Source organism: Hyla sarda, chromosome 1, assembly GCF_029499605.1.
Source record: "Hyla sarda isolate aHylSar1 chromosome 1, aHylSar1.hap1, whole genome shotgun sequence".
In the NCBI taxonomy this organism is placed as follows: domain Eukaryota; kingdom Metazoa; phylum Chordata; class Amphibia; order Anura; family Hylidae; genus Hyla; species Hyla sarda.
In genome coordinates this window covers 451525701-451539893 of record NC_079189.1, presented here as the reverse complement: position 1 = coordinate 451539893, position 14193 = coordinate 451525701, and positions in this window count along the sequence as shown.

Below are 14193 nucleotides of genomic sequence, written 5' to 3'. Positions count from 1 at the left end.
GGGTGCCGCTCCTTCCTAAAGATTTGCTTGACATTTTCACCACATTTATTCTCTGGAGGCTTCATCTCTAATTTTCAGTTCTACCTAAGCTGGTGGGCAAAGCCAAGCCTTTATGATACACAAAGGATCCTGCACTTCTATACACAACCTCTATACACAACTTAAGAAGAAGCAGCTTCATGGAGGACATTATGGGACAATACTGAGCCGTGTAAATTGTCAATTACTGGGTGAGATATTACTCACACTGATCTACTCGCACTAGGTTCTCTTTACAGGAATGGTGATTATTATCACACAATAAGAACCAAAGTATTTTCCGCCACTTTTTTTTTCTCCATTCTTTGAACCACATTTTAGCCAAAATATGTCATCTTATAATTCTTTTATCCCCAGTCCATTATAAATCTTGTTATAAATGATAGAGAGGATTACACTTCTATTTGTGTATACAATATGTTCTTTATTAACGTTATAGAGAATAATGGTTAGGTTGCATGAATACTGTTACTAATTTTGAAAGGCGTTATCACATGGCAACCTTGCTGTATCATATAGTGATATGCCAAATCTTATTCCTATTGTAATTAGATATGTACTTTCATGAAACTGAAAGTTATGATTACAAGACATGTCTAAGTGAATTATACAATTAGAGGACTAACAATTTATTGGTTCGGATTCAGATAATACCGATATATTTTTTTATTTGTTTTCAATGTCTGTTTTTTCTTTTTTGATTCCCTTACTGTTAAAATGAAAAATTGTTTATAAAATATAAAAATAAACAGTTATATAAAAAAAAGAACCAAAGTATTAGACTCTGAGATCAATTGGATTTAGGAACACACTGTAAAATTATATAAAATGTATTAATATTCACAATATACTATTACTGATAGGTCACAGGGCCCTTGTGAACCATTCATATCATTGCAAAATGTAAGGTAGACAAATGTATTTAGAGCACATTTGTAACAGAGTCTGACATTTTGACCTGTTTATTGTATTATTATAATCTATCATATACCTCCTTGAGAAGACCATCCAACATTGCATTTTAAAGTGGGCTCTTATAAGGGAGGTCTTCTCAAAGAAAATGGCCACTATTCATAATGCACTGTGGACTGAAAATCTGTCACGCAGACCTTGTCTGGACAAGGGGGGTGGTAATCTCAAAGAAGAGGTCTTTTAGGGATGGTTCATTGTACATTTATGATTATATTATCTGCAAAGTGGCATACAAATGGAACAGTTGGATAAATTGTGCTCTGATTTTTCTGTACACATGTATACAAAAAATATGCACACTTAGGAACAAGTGCTACTTGGCTTTAAACCATAAGAGTAGAACCATTATGGATCGTTCACTTATGGATCACAAAAGTTTGGGGGGAAAAATATACTGAATGAAAAAATCTAAATAGATTCCAAATAAATAAAATATGTGCATCCAAAAGAAAGCCTTTTCTTTCCATTGGGAAAACTCTTTAAATATGTCTTTTTAGAACGGTCAAAATTCACAAGCTGCTATAAATTATTCTATTTCATTACTGCCGGGTGAAGTTGGCTGTTTGGCATAATGGTTGAAACAGATTCTGTTTAAATTTTACTATACCACACTGCTGTGATCTTTTTAAAGCAATAATACTGAAATATCAAGAGAAATACTAAAGTCCTATGTAAGGAGTAAAAAGCGTGTAATAAGATCAGACAGGTAAGATGGATTTTCTTAATACTTCTGAGTTAAGGATATAAGAGTATGCCACTGATATTCATATCCATACTTATTGAGGTGTTTTTGATAGAATTTTTGAAATGCAAATCTGTTTGAGGTTTTACAGCTTAGTGTAACATTTTTACTAGTTAGGTGCCAGTGACTAGAGGCACACGTGTAGAAGCAGTTTTAAAGCCATATTACCAACATGCTTCTATAAATGCCAAGCTAAGTTATATTTGTTATATTTCCTGCGTTTTTTTTTTTTTTTTGGGGGGGGGGGGGGGGGCAAATAAAACCAGAAAAAACATTCACAAAAGCTTCCACTAAATTTCCCTGCATTTTTCTACTGTTTTTACCTTTGCGTGGAAATAGCATTTTTGGCCCCTTTGGCAGTTTTCCTGCAGATGTTTTTTTTTTAAGACTTTTGTTGGGTACCACGAAAAAAAAAGTTTCCGGAATGATGCAGTAAGGATTCCTGAATTTGTAGGGAACGCGCTGTGGCACTACAGTAAAGCACTGACTGTAACTTTATATTCCTCGTTGGAAGCCCTGATTGGTCGACACTGATTAACCAATCAGGGCTTCTGGTGGGGAATATAAAGTTACAGTGCAGAGCTTTCATATTCTGCACATCCCCTTTTCTAACATATGCATGTCAACTTTTACTTTTTTTTTTTACTTGTTTTTATTAAAGTTTACAAAGAGGTTACAAAAGTAAGGCCATGTTCACACAGCATTTTTCATGGCATAAAATTGCAGGTGTATTTTGCAGTCCTACTTTTAATTTGTGTTGGTGTGTTTTTGTCAAAATAATGCCTAAACCTGCTCCCCATGTTAACTAGCTACCCCCACATCATTATAAAATCAACCCCCGAAACATTACAGCACCATGTGCTTTTGTTGAGCTACAAAAAAATACTTTTCTACATGTGAACAATCAATAAAACTAGTGGATTTAAAAAAAAATAGGTATCACTGCTTTTATAGTAAAGTGATGATGGTGAAATCTTCTTTCCTTTAGACATAGATAACGCATCCCATGATTTAATTAGCTATTGTCTGGCACTTGTTAGTAAAGCTAGGCTTACTGTCCAGTAATATTCAAATTCTGCTCTGCAAGGGGGAAATTTATCAAGCTCAGTCTTTGGTATGGTATTTTTTTTTGTTGTTGCTCTTTGTCTTAGCAGTCAAAAAAGTCACACAAAAAACCCAGGTGCACATTGGACATTCAATACGACAAAAGTATGGGGGGAAAAGCCTTAAATGCAATGATAAATCTCTGTCTAAGTCCTCTACAAGGTCATTAATAAACATAATTAAAAAAGGTTGATGCTAAAAATTTTTTTAGCAAAACATGAAATCAAAATTGTTTATCACAACCAATCTGATTTATTCTTTCATTGTTAAAAAGACCTCTGAAACATGAAAGCAGCAATCTTATTGGTTGCTATGGGCAAATGCACCACTTTTCCTCTGCACAGGTTTTTATACATCTCCCAATAAACTTACATGGAGCACTTTAATGCTAATGTGGAAATTAAGAGATTTTGTGAAAACAATTTTAAAATAAATTCATCTGGAAATAAACTATGTAAACAAAGCCTAAGAGAAAAGGAAATATTGCATGAGTTTGACAATTAAGAATTTAAACGAGTATGACTCATAGACAGGCTCGGCGCTTGCATGGAGCTGCCTCAGGGCACAGGCGGTGGAGGTGCGGAAAAATCCGAACCCCCAGCCACAGGCAGGGGATTCGGATTATATGCGCTCCCCTTCCCACCGGGAAAGAAAATGAGTGTCGATAAGTAAGATGTACGCATCACCACTAACACTATTGTATTTAGGTGCAGAGAACAGCACTAATCCTTGCTCCTATATTTCAGAGCAGCGCTTTCTTCCGCTGCAAGCCATGGGTGATGACCTCATCTCATCGTGCCCAGCTTGCTAAAGAAGTCCTGCATCATAGCCCGAGGAGGGAAGGCTGGCATACCTTACTACTGGGGGGGGGGGGGCTGCAATACCTAACTCATACCTTACTACTGGGAGGGGAGAGGGTGCAATACCTATCTAAGTACTGCATATTTTCTTACCAACCTACCTAGGGGATTCCATACTAATCTACAAGAAGTATTCCCTACCTACCTACAGGCGTCATCCACCAAATTGGCGCCAAAATGCCCTGCTTTCAGATGTGTTGGCACAGATTCAAATATTGATAGTCATAATAGTTACATAGCTACATAGTCATAAGGTTTAAATAAATCAAGGGTTCATCAAGTTCAACCTATAACCTTATTGTCTCCATAATGCGTTGATCCAGAAAAAGGAAAAAACTCTTAGGAGGCAAATGCCAGTTGCCCTATAGCAGGGGGGGGGAATTATTTTCCGAATCCAATATGGAATAAATCCCGGGATCTGTGTTCTATACTGATAAATCTATTATTCCTAACTTGTAAAACTCTACATGATATTTTCTTGTTTAGCAAGTTAGCCATTACAACATCATGTGGTAGTGAGTTCCATAATTGCACTGCTTTTAAAGTAAAGAACTCCATTCTGTCTTGATTGTGAAACCTTTTTTCCTCTAGATGTAGAGGATGCATCCCATGATTGTATTAGCCTTGGAGATGCCGTCTGCCACTGGTTACTGAAGTTCAGCCTATTGTTCGCTAACATTGTAAATTGCTTTGTAAGTCCTCTGCAAGGTCATTAATAAACATAATGAAAAGAAGTGGACCCAATACTGACTCCTGTGGTACCCCAATTGCATGTGTCAATTGGATTATGTTTCATTGATAACCACCCTCTATTTATTACTGACCCAGTTGCTAACCCATATATATTCCCTAGTCCCAGCATCCTAATTTTATGGACCAACTTTTTATGTGGCACATCATCGAACTCCGTAGAAAAGTCCAGCTATACATCATCCACAGCCTCACCATTGTCCAATCTACTGTATAATTATATATTGTTACATGAATTATTTATAATTTTATGATGTCTGGGGAGCAGTTAAGAGGTGAGAGATACCCAGGTGATACCCAGGTCAACTCTGATGTATGGAAGGGTGGAATGTGAGTTGGAACAGTTTACTCTCTTGTCAAAATGTTATCATTTGCAGGGGGCTATATTCCCGAGCACTGCCAAGACAGATGCAATAAATTATCCATTATCTTGTTGGGTGTTGTGCCGGCCAAACTTTTCATTAACCCCTTAAAGACCAAGCCCATTTTCACCTTAAGGACCAGAGCGGTTTTTGACACTGTCACTTTAAGCATTAATAACTCTGGGATGCTTTTACTTTTCATTCTGATTCCCAGATTGTTTTTTCGTGACAAAACTACTTTATGTTGGTGGTAATTTTTTGTCGATACTTGCATCATTTCTTGCTGGAAAATTCCAAAATTTGATGAAAAAATTAAAAATTTGAATTTTTCTAACTTTGAAGCTCTCTGCTTGTAAGGAAAATGGACATTACAAATGAATTATATATTGATTCACATATACAATATGTTTCCTTTATGTTTGCATCATAAAGTTGCCATGTTTTTACTTTTGGAAGACATCAGAGGGTTTCAAAGTTCAGCAGCAATTTTCCAATTTTTCACCAAATTTTCTAAATCAGAATTTTTCAGGGACCTGTTCAGTTTTGAAGTGGATTTGAAGGGCCTTCATATTAGAAATACCCCCACAAATGACCCCATTATAAAAACTGCACCCCTCAAAGTATTCAAAATGACATTTAGTAAGTGTGTTAACCCTTTAGGCGTTTCACAGGACTAGCAGTAAAGTGTTCTTGTAGACCCAGTTTTTGAATTTTTACAAGGGGTAATAGGAGAAAAAGCCTCCCAAAATTTGTAACCCAATTTCTCTCAAGTAAGGAAATACCTCATATGTGTATGTCAAGTGTTCGGCGGGCGCAGTACAGGGCTCAGAAAGGAAAGAGCGACATTGGGATTTTGGAGAGTGGCTTTTGATGAAATGGTTTTTGGGGGACATCTTGCATTTAGGAAGCCCCTATGGTGCCAGAACAGCAGAAAAACCCCCACATGGCATACCATTTTGGAAACTACACCCCTCAAGGCACGTAACAATGTGTCCAGTGAGCCTTAACACTAGGGTATAGGGTATGGTCTTACTCAGAAGAAATGGGGATACAAATTTTGGGGGTCTGTTTTCCTATTTTCCCTTGTGAAAATGAAAATGTATGGTAACACCAGCATTTTAGTGAAACTAAGGCTCACTATACCCCTTGTTACATTCCTTGAGGGGTGTAGTTTCCAAAATTGGGTCACATGTGGGTATAAATTTTTTAGCGTTTATGTCAAAACCGCTGTAAAATCAGCCACCCCTGGGTAAATCACCAATTTAGTCCTGAAATGTACATGGTGCGCTCTCACTCCTGAGCCTTGTTGTGTGTCTGCAGATCACTTTACACCAACATATGGGGTATTTCCGTACTCAGGAGAAATTGCGTAACAAATTTTGGGGGGTCCTTCTTTCCTCTAACCGCTTATGAAAATAAAAGGAAGGGGCAACACCAATATGTTAGTGCAATTTTTTTTACACTAACAGGCTAGTGTAGACCCCAACTTTTCCTTTTCATAAGGGGTAAAAGGAGAAAAAGCCCCCCAAACTTTATAGACCAATTTCTCCTGAGTACGGAAATACCCCATATGTGGCCCTAAACTGTTTCCTTGAAATACGACAGGGCTCCGAAGTGAGAGAGCGCCATGCGCATTTGAGGACTCTACGCCAGTGATTCCCAAACAGGGTGCCTCCAGCTGTTGCTAAACTCCCAGCATGCCTGGACAGTCAGTGGCTGTCCGGAAATGTTGGGAGTTGTTGTTTAGCAACAGTTTTGGAAACACTGCCGTACGATACGTTTTTCTTTTTTTTGGGGGGGGGGGACAGTGTAAGGGGGTGTATATGTAGTGTTTTACCCTTTATTATGTGTTAGTGTAGTGTAGTGTTTTTAGGGTACATTCACACTGGCAGGGGGTTACGGTGAGTTTCCTGCTAAGAGTTTGCGTTGCGGCAAAAAATTTGCCGCAGCTCAAACTTGAAGCAGCAAACTCACTGTAAACCCACCTGTGTGAATGTACCCTGTCCATTCACATGGGGAGGCAAACCTCCAGCTGTTTCAAAACTACAACTCCCAGCATGTACTGACAGACCGTGCATGCTGGGAGTTGTACTTTTGCAACAGCTGGAGGCACACTGGTTTGAAAACCTTCAGTTAGGTTCTGTTACCTAACTCAATATTTTCCAAACAGTGTGCCTCCAGCTGTTGCTACAATACCCAGCATGTACTGATCGCGGAAGGGCATGCTGGGAGATTTAGTTATGCAACAGCTGGAGGTACGCAACTATAACTCCCAGCATGCTGAGACAGCTGTTTGGGCATGCTGGGATTTGCAGCTTTGCAACATCTGGAGGGCTACAGTTTAGAGACCACTGCAGAGTGATCTCCAAACTGTGGCCCTCCAGATGTTGCAAAACTACAAATCCCAGCATGCCCAGACAGGAAACTGCTGTGTGGGCATGCTTGGAATTGTGGTTTTGCAAGATCTCGAGGTCCTCAGTTTAGAGACCACTGCACAGTGATCTCCAAACTGTAGCCCTCCAGCTTCTTTAGGATCCAGGGAGCCGCATCGCGTCCTCTGCTGGCGCCGATCGCTGGCCGCTGCCGCTGTCGATTGCCACCCGCTACCGCCGATGGGTAAGTGGACCTTCGGCGCCGTTCCCCGTCGGTTCTCCCGTTCTGCCCGGACAACACTGGGTGGGCAGAGTGGGGGAACCGAACGTTAACCCCCCCTGCCCCTGATCTGTTATTGGTCGATTGCTTCTGATCGACCAATAGCAGGGATAGGAGGGGTGGCACCCCTGCCACCTCACTCCTATCCCTTCAGGGGGATCGTGGATATCTTGGACAACCCCAATCCCACTTTTTTCCGGGTCACCGGGTTATTGGAGACCCATATCGCCGCAAATCGCTGTATGGGGTACCTGCTGATAGATATCAGCAGTCATCCCGGTCCCCGCCAAGCATGCGGCGGGGACAGATATTCCTACGGGCATACAGGTACGCCCTTGGTCCATAAGTACAAGGGAGTGAAAGCGTACCTGTACACCCTAGGTCCCTAAGTGGTTAAAGGGGTACTCCCGTGGAAAACCTTTTTTTTAAATCAACTGGTGCCAGAAAGTTAACAGCTTTGTAAATCACTACTATCAAAAAATCTTAATCCTTCCACTAGTTTTTAGGGGCTGATACTACAGAGGAAATGCTTTTCTTTTTGGATTTCTCTTCTGTCACGACCACAGTGCTCTCTGCTGACCTCTGCTGTCCATTTTAGGAACTTTCCAGAGCAGCTTATGTTTGTTATGGGGATTTTCTACTGCTCTGGACAGTTCCTAAAATGGACAGCAGAGGTCAGCAGACTGTGGTCATGACAGAAGAGAAATCCAAAAAGAAAAGCAATTCCTGTGTAGTATACAGACCCGAAAAAGTACTGGAACAATTAAGATTTTTTAATAGAAATAATCTACAAATCTTTTCAAACAGTAACCAACCCCTCAAGACTAGTACCAGTTACCTGACACATGGATGAATAATAATACAAATAAATAGCTGGATCGTGCTTCAAATATAGGATACAATTTTATTAAAAGTATATATAAAATGTCAATTGATATGACTTAGCCTCGTTGCACAGGGCCCTTGTGCCGAGAAGAAGAAATAGATTTACTTAGACATATACTTGTAATATATAAACACCGATATTTTTACAAAAATATAATATAAAATATAAAAAAATAATAAAATATATCACTTTCGATAGTCCGTTAACTGAAAATCCAGAGATGTAATAAAGTCCCGTAACAGATATAGAATCCTGATATACTGAAAGGAATATATATATGAATATATCAGGATTCTATATCAGTTACAGGACTTTATTAAATCTCTGGATTTTCAGTTACCGGACTATCGAAAGTGATATATTTTATTATTTTTTTATATCTTATATTACCATATTTATCGGGGTATACCACGCACCGGCCTATAACACGCACCCTCATTTTACTAAGGATATTTGGGTAAAAAAAGTTTTTTACCCAAATATCCATGGTAAAATGAGGGTGCGTGTGTGCGCGTGTATACCCCGATACACCCCCAGGAAAGGCAGGGGGAGAGAGGCCATCGCTGCCGGCTTCTCTCCCCCTGCCTTTCCTGGGGTCTAGAGCCCTGCTGCCGGCCCTTCTCTCCCCCTGGCTATCGGCCTAAAAAGTGCGTGTTATACGCCGATAAATACGGTATATTTTTGTAAACATATCGGTGTTTATATATTACAAGTATATGTCTAAGTAAATCTATTTCTTCTCCTCGGCACAAGGGCCCTGTGCAATGAGGCTAAGTCATATCAATTGACATTTTATATATATTTTTAATAAAATTGTATCCTATATTTGAAGCACGATCCAGCTATTTATTTGTATTATTATTCATCCATGTATCAGGTAACTGGTACTAGTCTTGAGGGGTTGGTTACTGTTTGAAAATATTGTTTTAAATTTCCAGCACCTGGTGTAGGTGCACAACCTCCTTACCTCGGCTAGTTAATTGTGAGCTGCACAACCCTTTTTGTTTCATTTTTAATCTACACATCTGTTTAACTTTCTGGCACCAGTTGATTAAAAAAAAAAAAAAAAGTTTTCCATATTTTCTAGTTTAGAATGGGGAGGGGACTTGGCACAAAACCAGCCTAAAGAGGTTTATTCAGTAATAATATTTTGTTTTGTGTGCACATAGACGCCCAAGAGGAGTGAACATTTAGGGTCTTTTTGTTATGTTCTGGGGCAGGTAGACTAACTGAGCTCAGTAAGGCATTGATATTGAATAGATTTGCCCCTATATAAAGTTTTTTTTCCTAGTGGACACTAAATTTGAAGCTAAATCTGCAGATTAGGAGGTAGTGCTACCATTTAGGGGTTTGTAAAGTTAAGATTTGTAACTGTTTTTGACCATTTGTCTTGACTTTTTTTTCTGCACATGCAGAAAACATATTCACTGGAACACTAAAGAACCTATTTCTCAGGCATCGTCAAGTGGGTGGGGCTCCTCAATATACCAGGTGACTGAAGGTGATTGGAAAGGGAAGAACCAATACCGATCCATGACGTACGCTTAAACCATGGGTTGGGTGAGGGAGTTTGGCACAGCTGACACCTGCTGGTAATGTCCGACATCAGACATCACTTCAACACCAGTCATTTAACTGTTTATATGCTGAGTTAGCAATTGCAGCGTACAAGGCTCCTTTCACACTAGTGATTTCTCCGTTATTGAAGTTCCATCGCATGTTCCGTCACGATTTTCGCTGAAAACCGGCTGTTACAAAACCCCTGACGGCCACGACTAAATCGCATTGCAGCCTATGGGGTTTTGTAACTGCCCGTTTGCACCCGTACATGCCCGTAATTCATTACGGACGTGATACAGTGACTGGACATGCAGTAATTTTTCCGCCACGATGTCCCGTCACTGTATCACGTCCGTAATGAATTACGGGCATATACGGGTGCAACCAGGCAGTAACAACCCCATGGGCTGCAATGCGATTTAGTCACAGCCGTCAGGGGTTTTGTAACGGACGGTTTTTGCCGAAAATCGTGACGGAACATGCGACGGAACTTCAATAACGGAGAAATCACTAGTGTGAAAGGAGCCTAAACTGTTTTTAGTGTGCGTCCCAGTTATCATGGGATGAAAGCCGGTCCACAGTATGTCACTACAGGTCTGTATGCACACCAAAAAACTTCCTACTAAAAACTCCTTCATCAAAGATGGTTTGCTGTACGGTGTGCATAACTTTGAATACCTCCTTGGATGGAAGTGCTAGCAGCCTCAGGGAAAAAACTATTTTCTCAACATTTTTTTTTTCTCATTTGTTGTGAGACTGTCCCATTGATAAGATGCCTGTATACCCTCTGGATTCTAGGTAACATAAAAACAACATATGCACAAGAAAAAACATGTCAAAAACTTGTCCCAAAAATAACAGGATGGATACACAGCCTTTCTATGTTGCCCATGGAAGATAAAACAAGGTGTAATTAACCTTCCTACCATGTTATTCCTTTGTCTGAAAATAAATAAATGTATGTAAAACGCATATGTACCACAAGTGGTCATTTATATGATGTGAATATTTGGTTATTTTTCTTATGATGTTAAATATTTATGAGAATAGGAAGCATTTATTAGCTCATGTTGAAAGGCAAATAATTCAAAATCCACATTTAGTTCATGTATCCAATGTAAAAATCCACTTGCCTTCTGCTTTGGATAGTTAGGGGAAGGGGAGGGTGAATTTTTCAATCCCATAAAATGTTGACACTACAAAGGAGGCTCTATGCCTTTCCAGATAGTGCCTGCATAGTGGGTGTCCTACTTATTTACAAACACATACATGCGATTATTTATTCTCCGATAAAGAAATAATATGGTGGGAAGGCTAATTAAACCTTGTTTTACCTTCCATTGATAATAAGACTGTGCATCCATCCTGCTATTTTGGAGACGCTGAATGCAGGGAAACATCTTAGGCTGCTTTTTTTACATGTTTTCCTTGTGCAAATGTGGTTGCCCAGTTTTTCCTTCCTAATCCTTGTTGAGGAGGAAAATAAACAAAGGAGGAAGCTTTTGACTTCATATCCCGTCCTCATATATTGTTGTCATATCCCAACCCCACATCCTGTCCTCATATCCCGACCTCCTATCCCGTCCACCTATCCAGTCCTCCTATCCCAACCACCTATCCCATCCTCCTATCTCGACCTCCTATCTTGACCTCCTATCCCGACCTCATATCCCGTCCTCCTATCCCGACCTCCTATCCTGTCCTCCTATCCCGACCTCATGTCCCATCCTCCTATGTTGACCACCTATCTCGACCTCCTATCTTGACCTCCTATCTCGACCTCCTATCCCGACCTCCTATCTCGACCTCCTATCCCGACCTCCTATCTTGACCATTTATGTCGACCTCCTATCCCAACCTCCTATCCTGACCCCCTATCCCGAACTCCTATCTCGACCTCCTATCCCGACCTCCTATCCCGACCTCCTATCCTGTCCTCCTTTCCCGTCCTCATATCTCGACCTCCTATCTCGACCTCCTATCCCGACCTCCTATCTCGACCTCCTATCCAGACCTCCTATCCCGACCTCCTATCTCGACCTTCTATCCAGATCTCCTATCTCGACCTGCTATCCCGACCTCCTATTTCTACCTCCTATCCCGACCTCCTATCTCGACCATTTATGTCGACCTCCTATCCCAACCTCCTATCCTGACCCCCTATCCCGACCTCCTATCTCGACCTCCTATCCTGACCTCCTATCCTGTCCTCCTTTCCCATCCTCATATCTCGACTACCTATCCCGACCTAATATCCAGACCTCCTATCCCAACCTCCTATTTCGACCTCCAATTTCAACCTCCTATCCTGACCGCCTATCTCGACCATTTATGTCGACCTCCTATCCCAACCTCCTATCCCGACCTCCTATCCCGACCTCCTATCCAGACCTCCTATCCCGACCTCCTATCCCGACCTCCTATCTTGACCTCCTATCCTGTCCTCTTATCCCGACCTCCTATCCTGTCCTCATATCCCATCCTTATATCCCATCCTCCTATCTCGACCTCCTATCCCGACCTCCTATCTTGACCTCCTATCTCAACCTCCTATCCTGACCTCCTATCTCGTGCTCCTATCTCGACCTCCGATCCCGACCTCCTATCCCGACCTCCTATCCCGTCCTCATATCTCGACCTCCTATCTCGACCTCCTATCTCGACCTCCTATCGCTTCCTCCTATTCCATCCCCCTATCTCAACCTCCTATCCCAACCTCCTATCCTGACCTCCTATCCCGACCTCCTATCCTGACCTCCTATCCCGACCTCCTATCTCGACCTCCTATCCGTCCTCTTATTCCGTCCTCCTGTCCCGACCTCCTATCCCGACCTCCTATCCCAACCTCCTATCCCGTCCTCCTGTCCCGTCCTCCTATCTCGACCTCCTATGTCGACCTCCTATCCCAACCTCCTATCCCGACCTCCTATCCTGTCCTCTTTCCCGTCCTCATAGCTTGACCTCCTATCCCGACCTCCTATCTCGACCTCCTATCCCGACCTCCTATCTCGACCAGTTATGTCGACCTCCTATCCACCCTCCTATCCCGACCTCCTATCCCGACCTCCTATCCCGACCTCCTATCTTGACCTCCTATCCCGACCTCCTATCCCGTCCTCCTTTCCCGTCCTCATATCTCGACCTCCTATACCGACCTCCTATCTCGACCTTCTATCCTGACCTCCTATCTCAACCTCCTATCCCAACCTCCTATCCCATCCTCCTTTCCCGTCCTCATATTTCGACCTCCTATCCCAACCTCCTATCCCGACCTCCTATCCTGACCTCCTATCTCGACCTCCTATCTCAACCTTCTATCCCAACCTCCTATCTTGACCTCCTATCCCGACCTCCTATCCCCTCCACCTTTCCGTCCTCCTATCTCGACCTTCTATCTCGACCTCATATCTAGACCTCCTATCCCGACCTCCTATCCCGACCTCCTATCCCGTCCTCCTATCCCGTCCTCCTATCTTGACCTCCTATCTCGATCTCCTATCCCGATCCCCTATCCCGTCCTCCTATCTCGACCTCCTATCCCGACCTCCTATCTCGACCTCCTATCCCGACCTCCTATCCGATCCTACTTTCCCGTCCTCATATCTCGACCTCCTATCCCGACCTCCTATCCCGACCTCCTATCCCGACCTCCTATCCTGACCTACTATCTTGACCTCCTATCCTGTCCTCCTATCCCGACCTCCTATCCCGTACTCCTTTCCCGTCCTCATATCTCGACCTCCTATCTCGACCTCCTATCCCGACCCCCTATCCCGCCCTCCTATCTCGACCTCCTATCCCGACCTCCTATCTCAACCAGTTATGTCGACCTACTATCCACCCTCCTATCCCGACCTCCTATCCCGACCTCCTATCCCGACCTCCTATCTTGACCTCCTATCCCGACCTCCTATCCCGTCCTCCTTTCCCGTCCTCATATCTCGACCTCCTATACCGACCTCCTATCTCGACCTTCTATCCTGACCTCCTATCTCAACCTCCTATCCCAACCTCCTATCCCATCCTCCTTTCCCGTCCTCATATCTCGACCTCCTATCCCAACCTCCTATCCCGACCTCCTATCCTGACCTCCTATCTCGACCTCCTATCTCAACCTTCTATCCCAACCTCCTATCTTGACCTCCTATCCCGACCTCCTATCCCCTCCACCTTTCCGTCCTCCTATCTCGACCTTCTATCTCGACCTCATATCTAGACCTCCTATCCCGACCTCCTATCCCGACCTCCTATCCCGACCTCCTATCC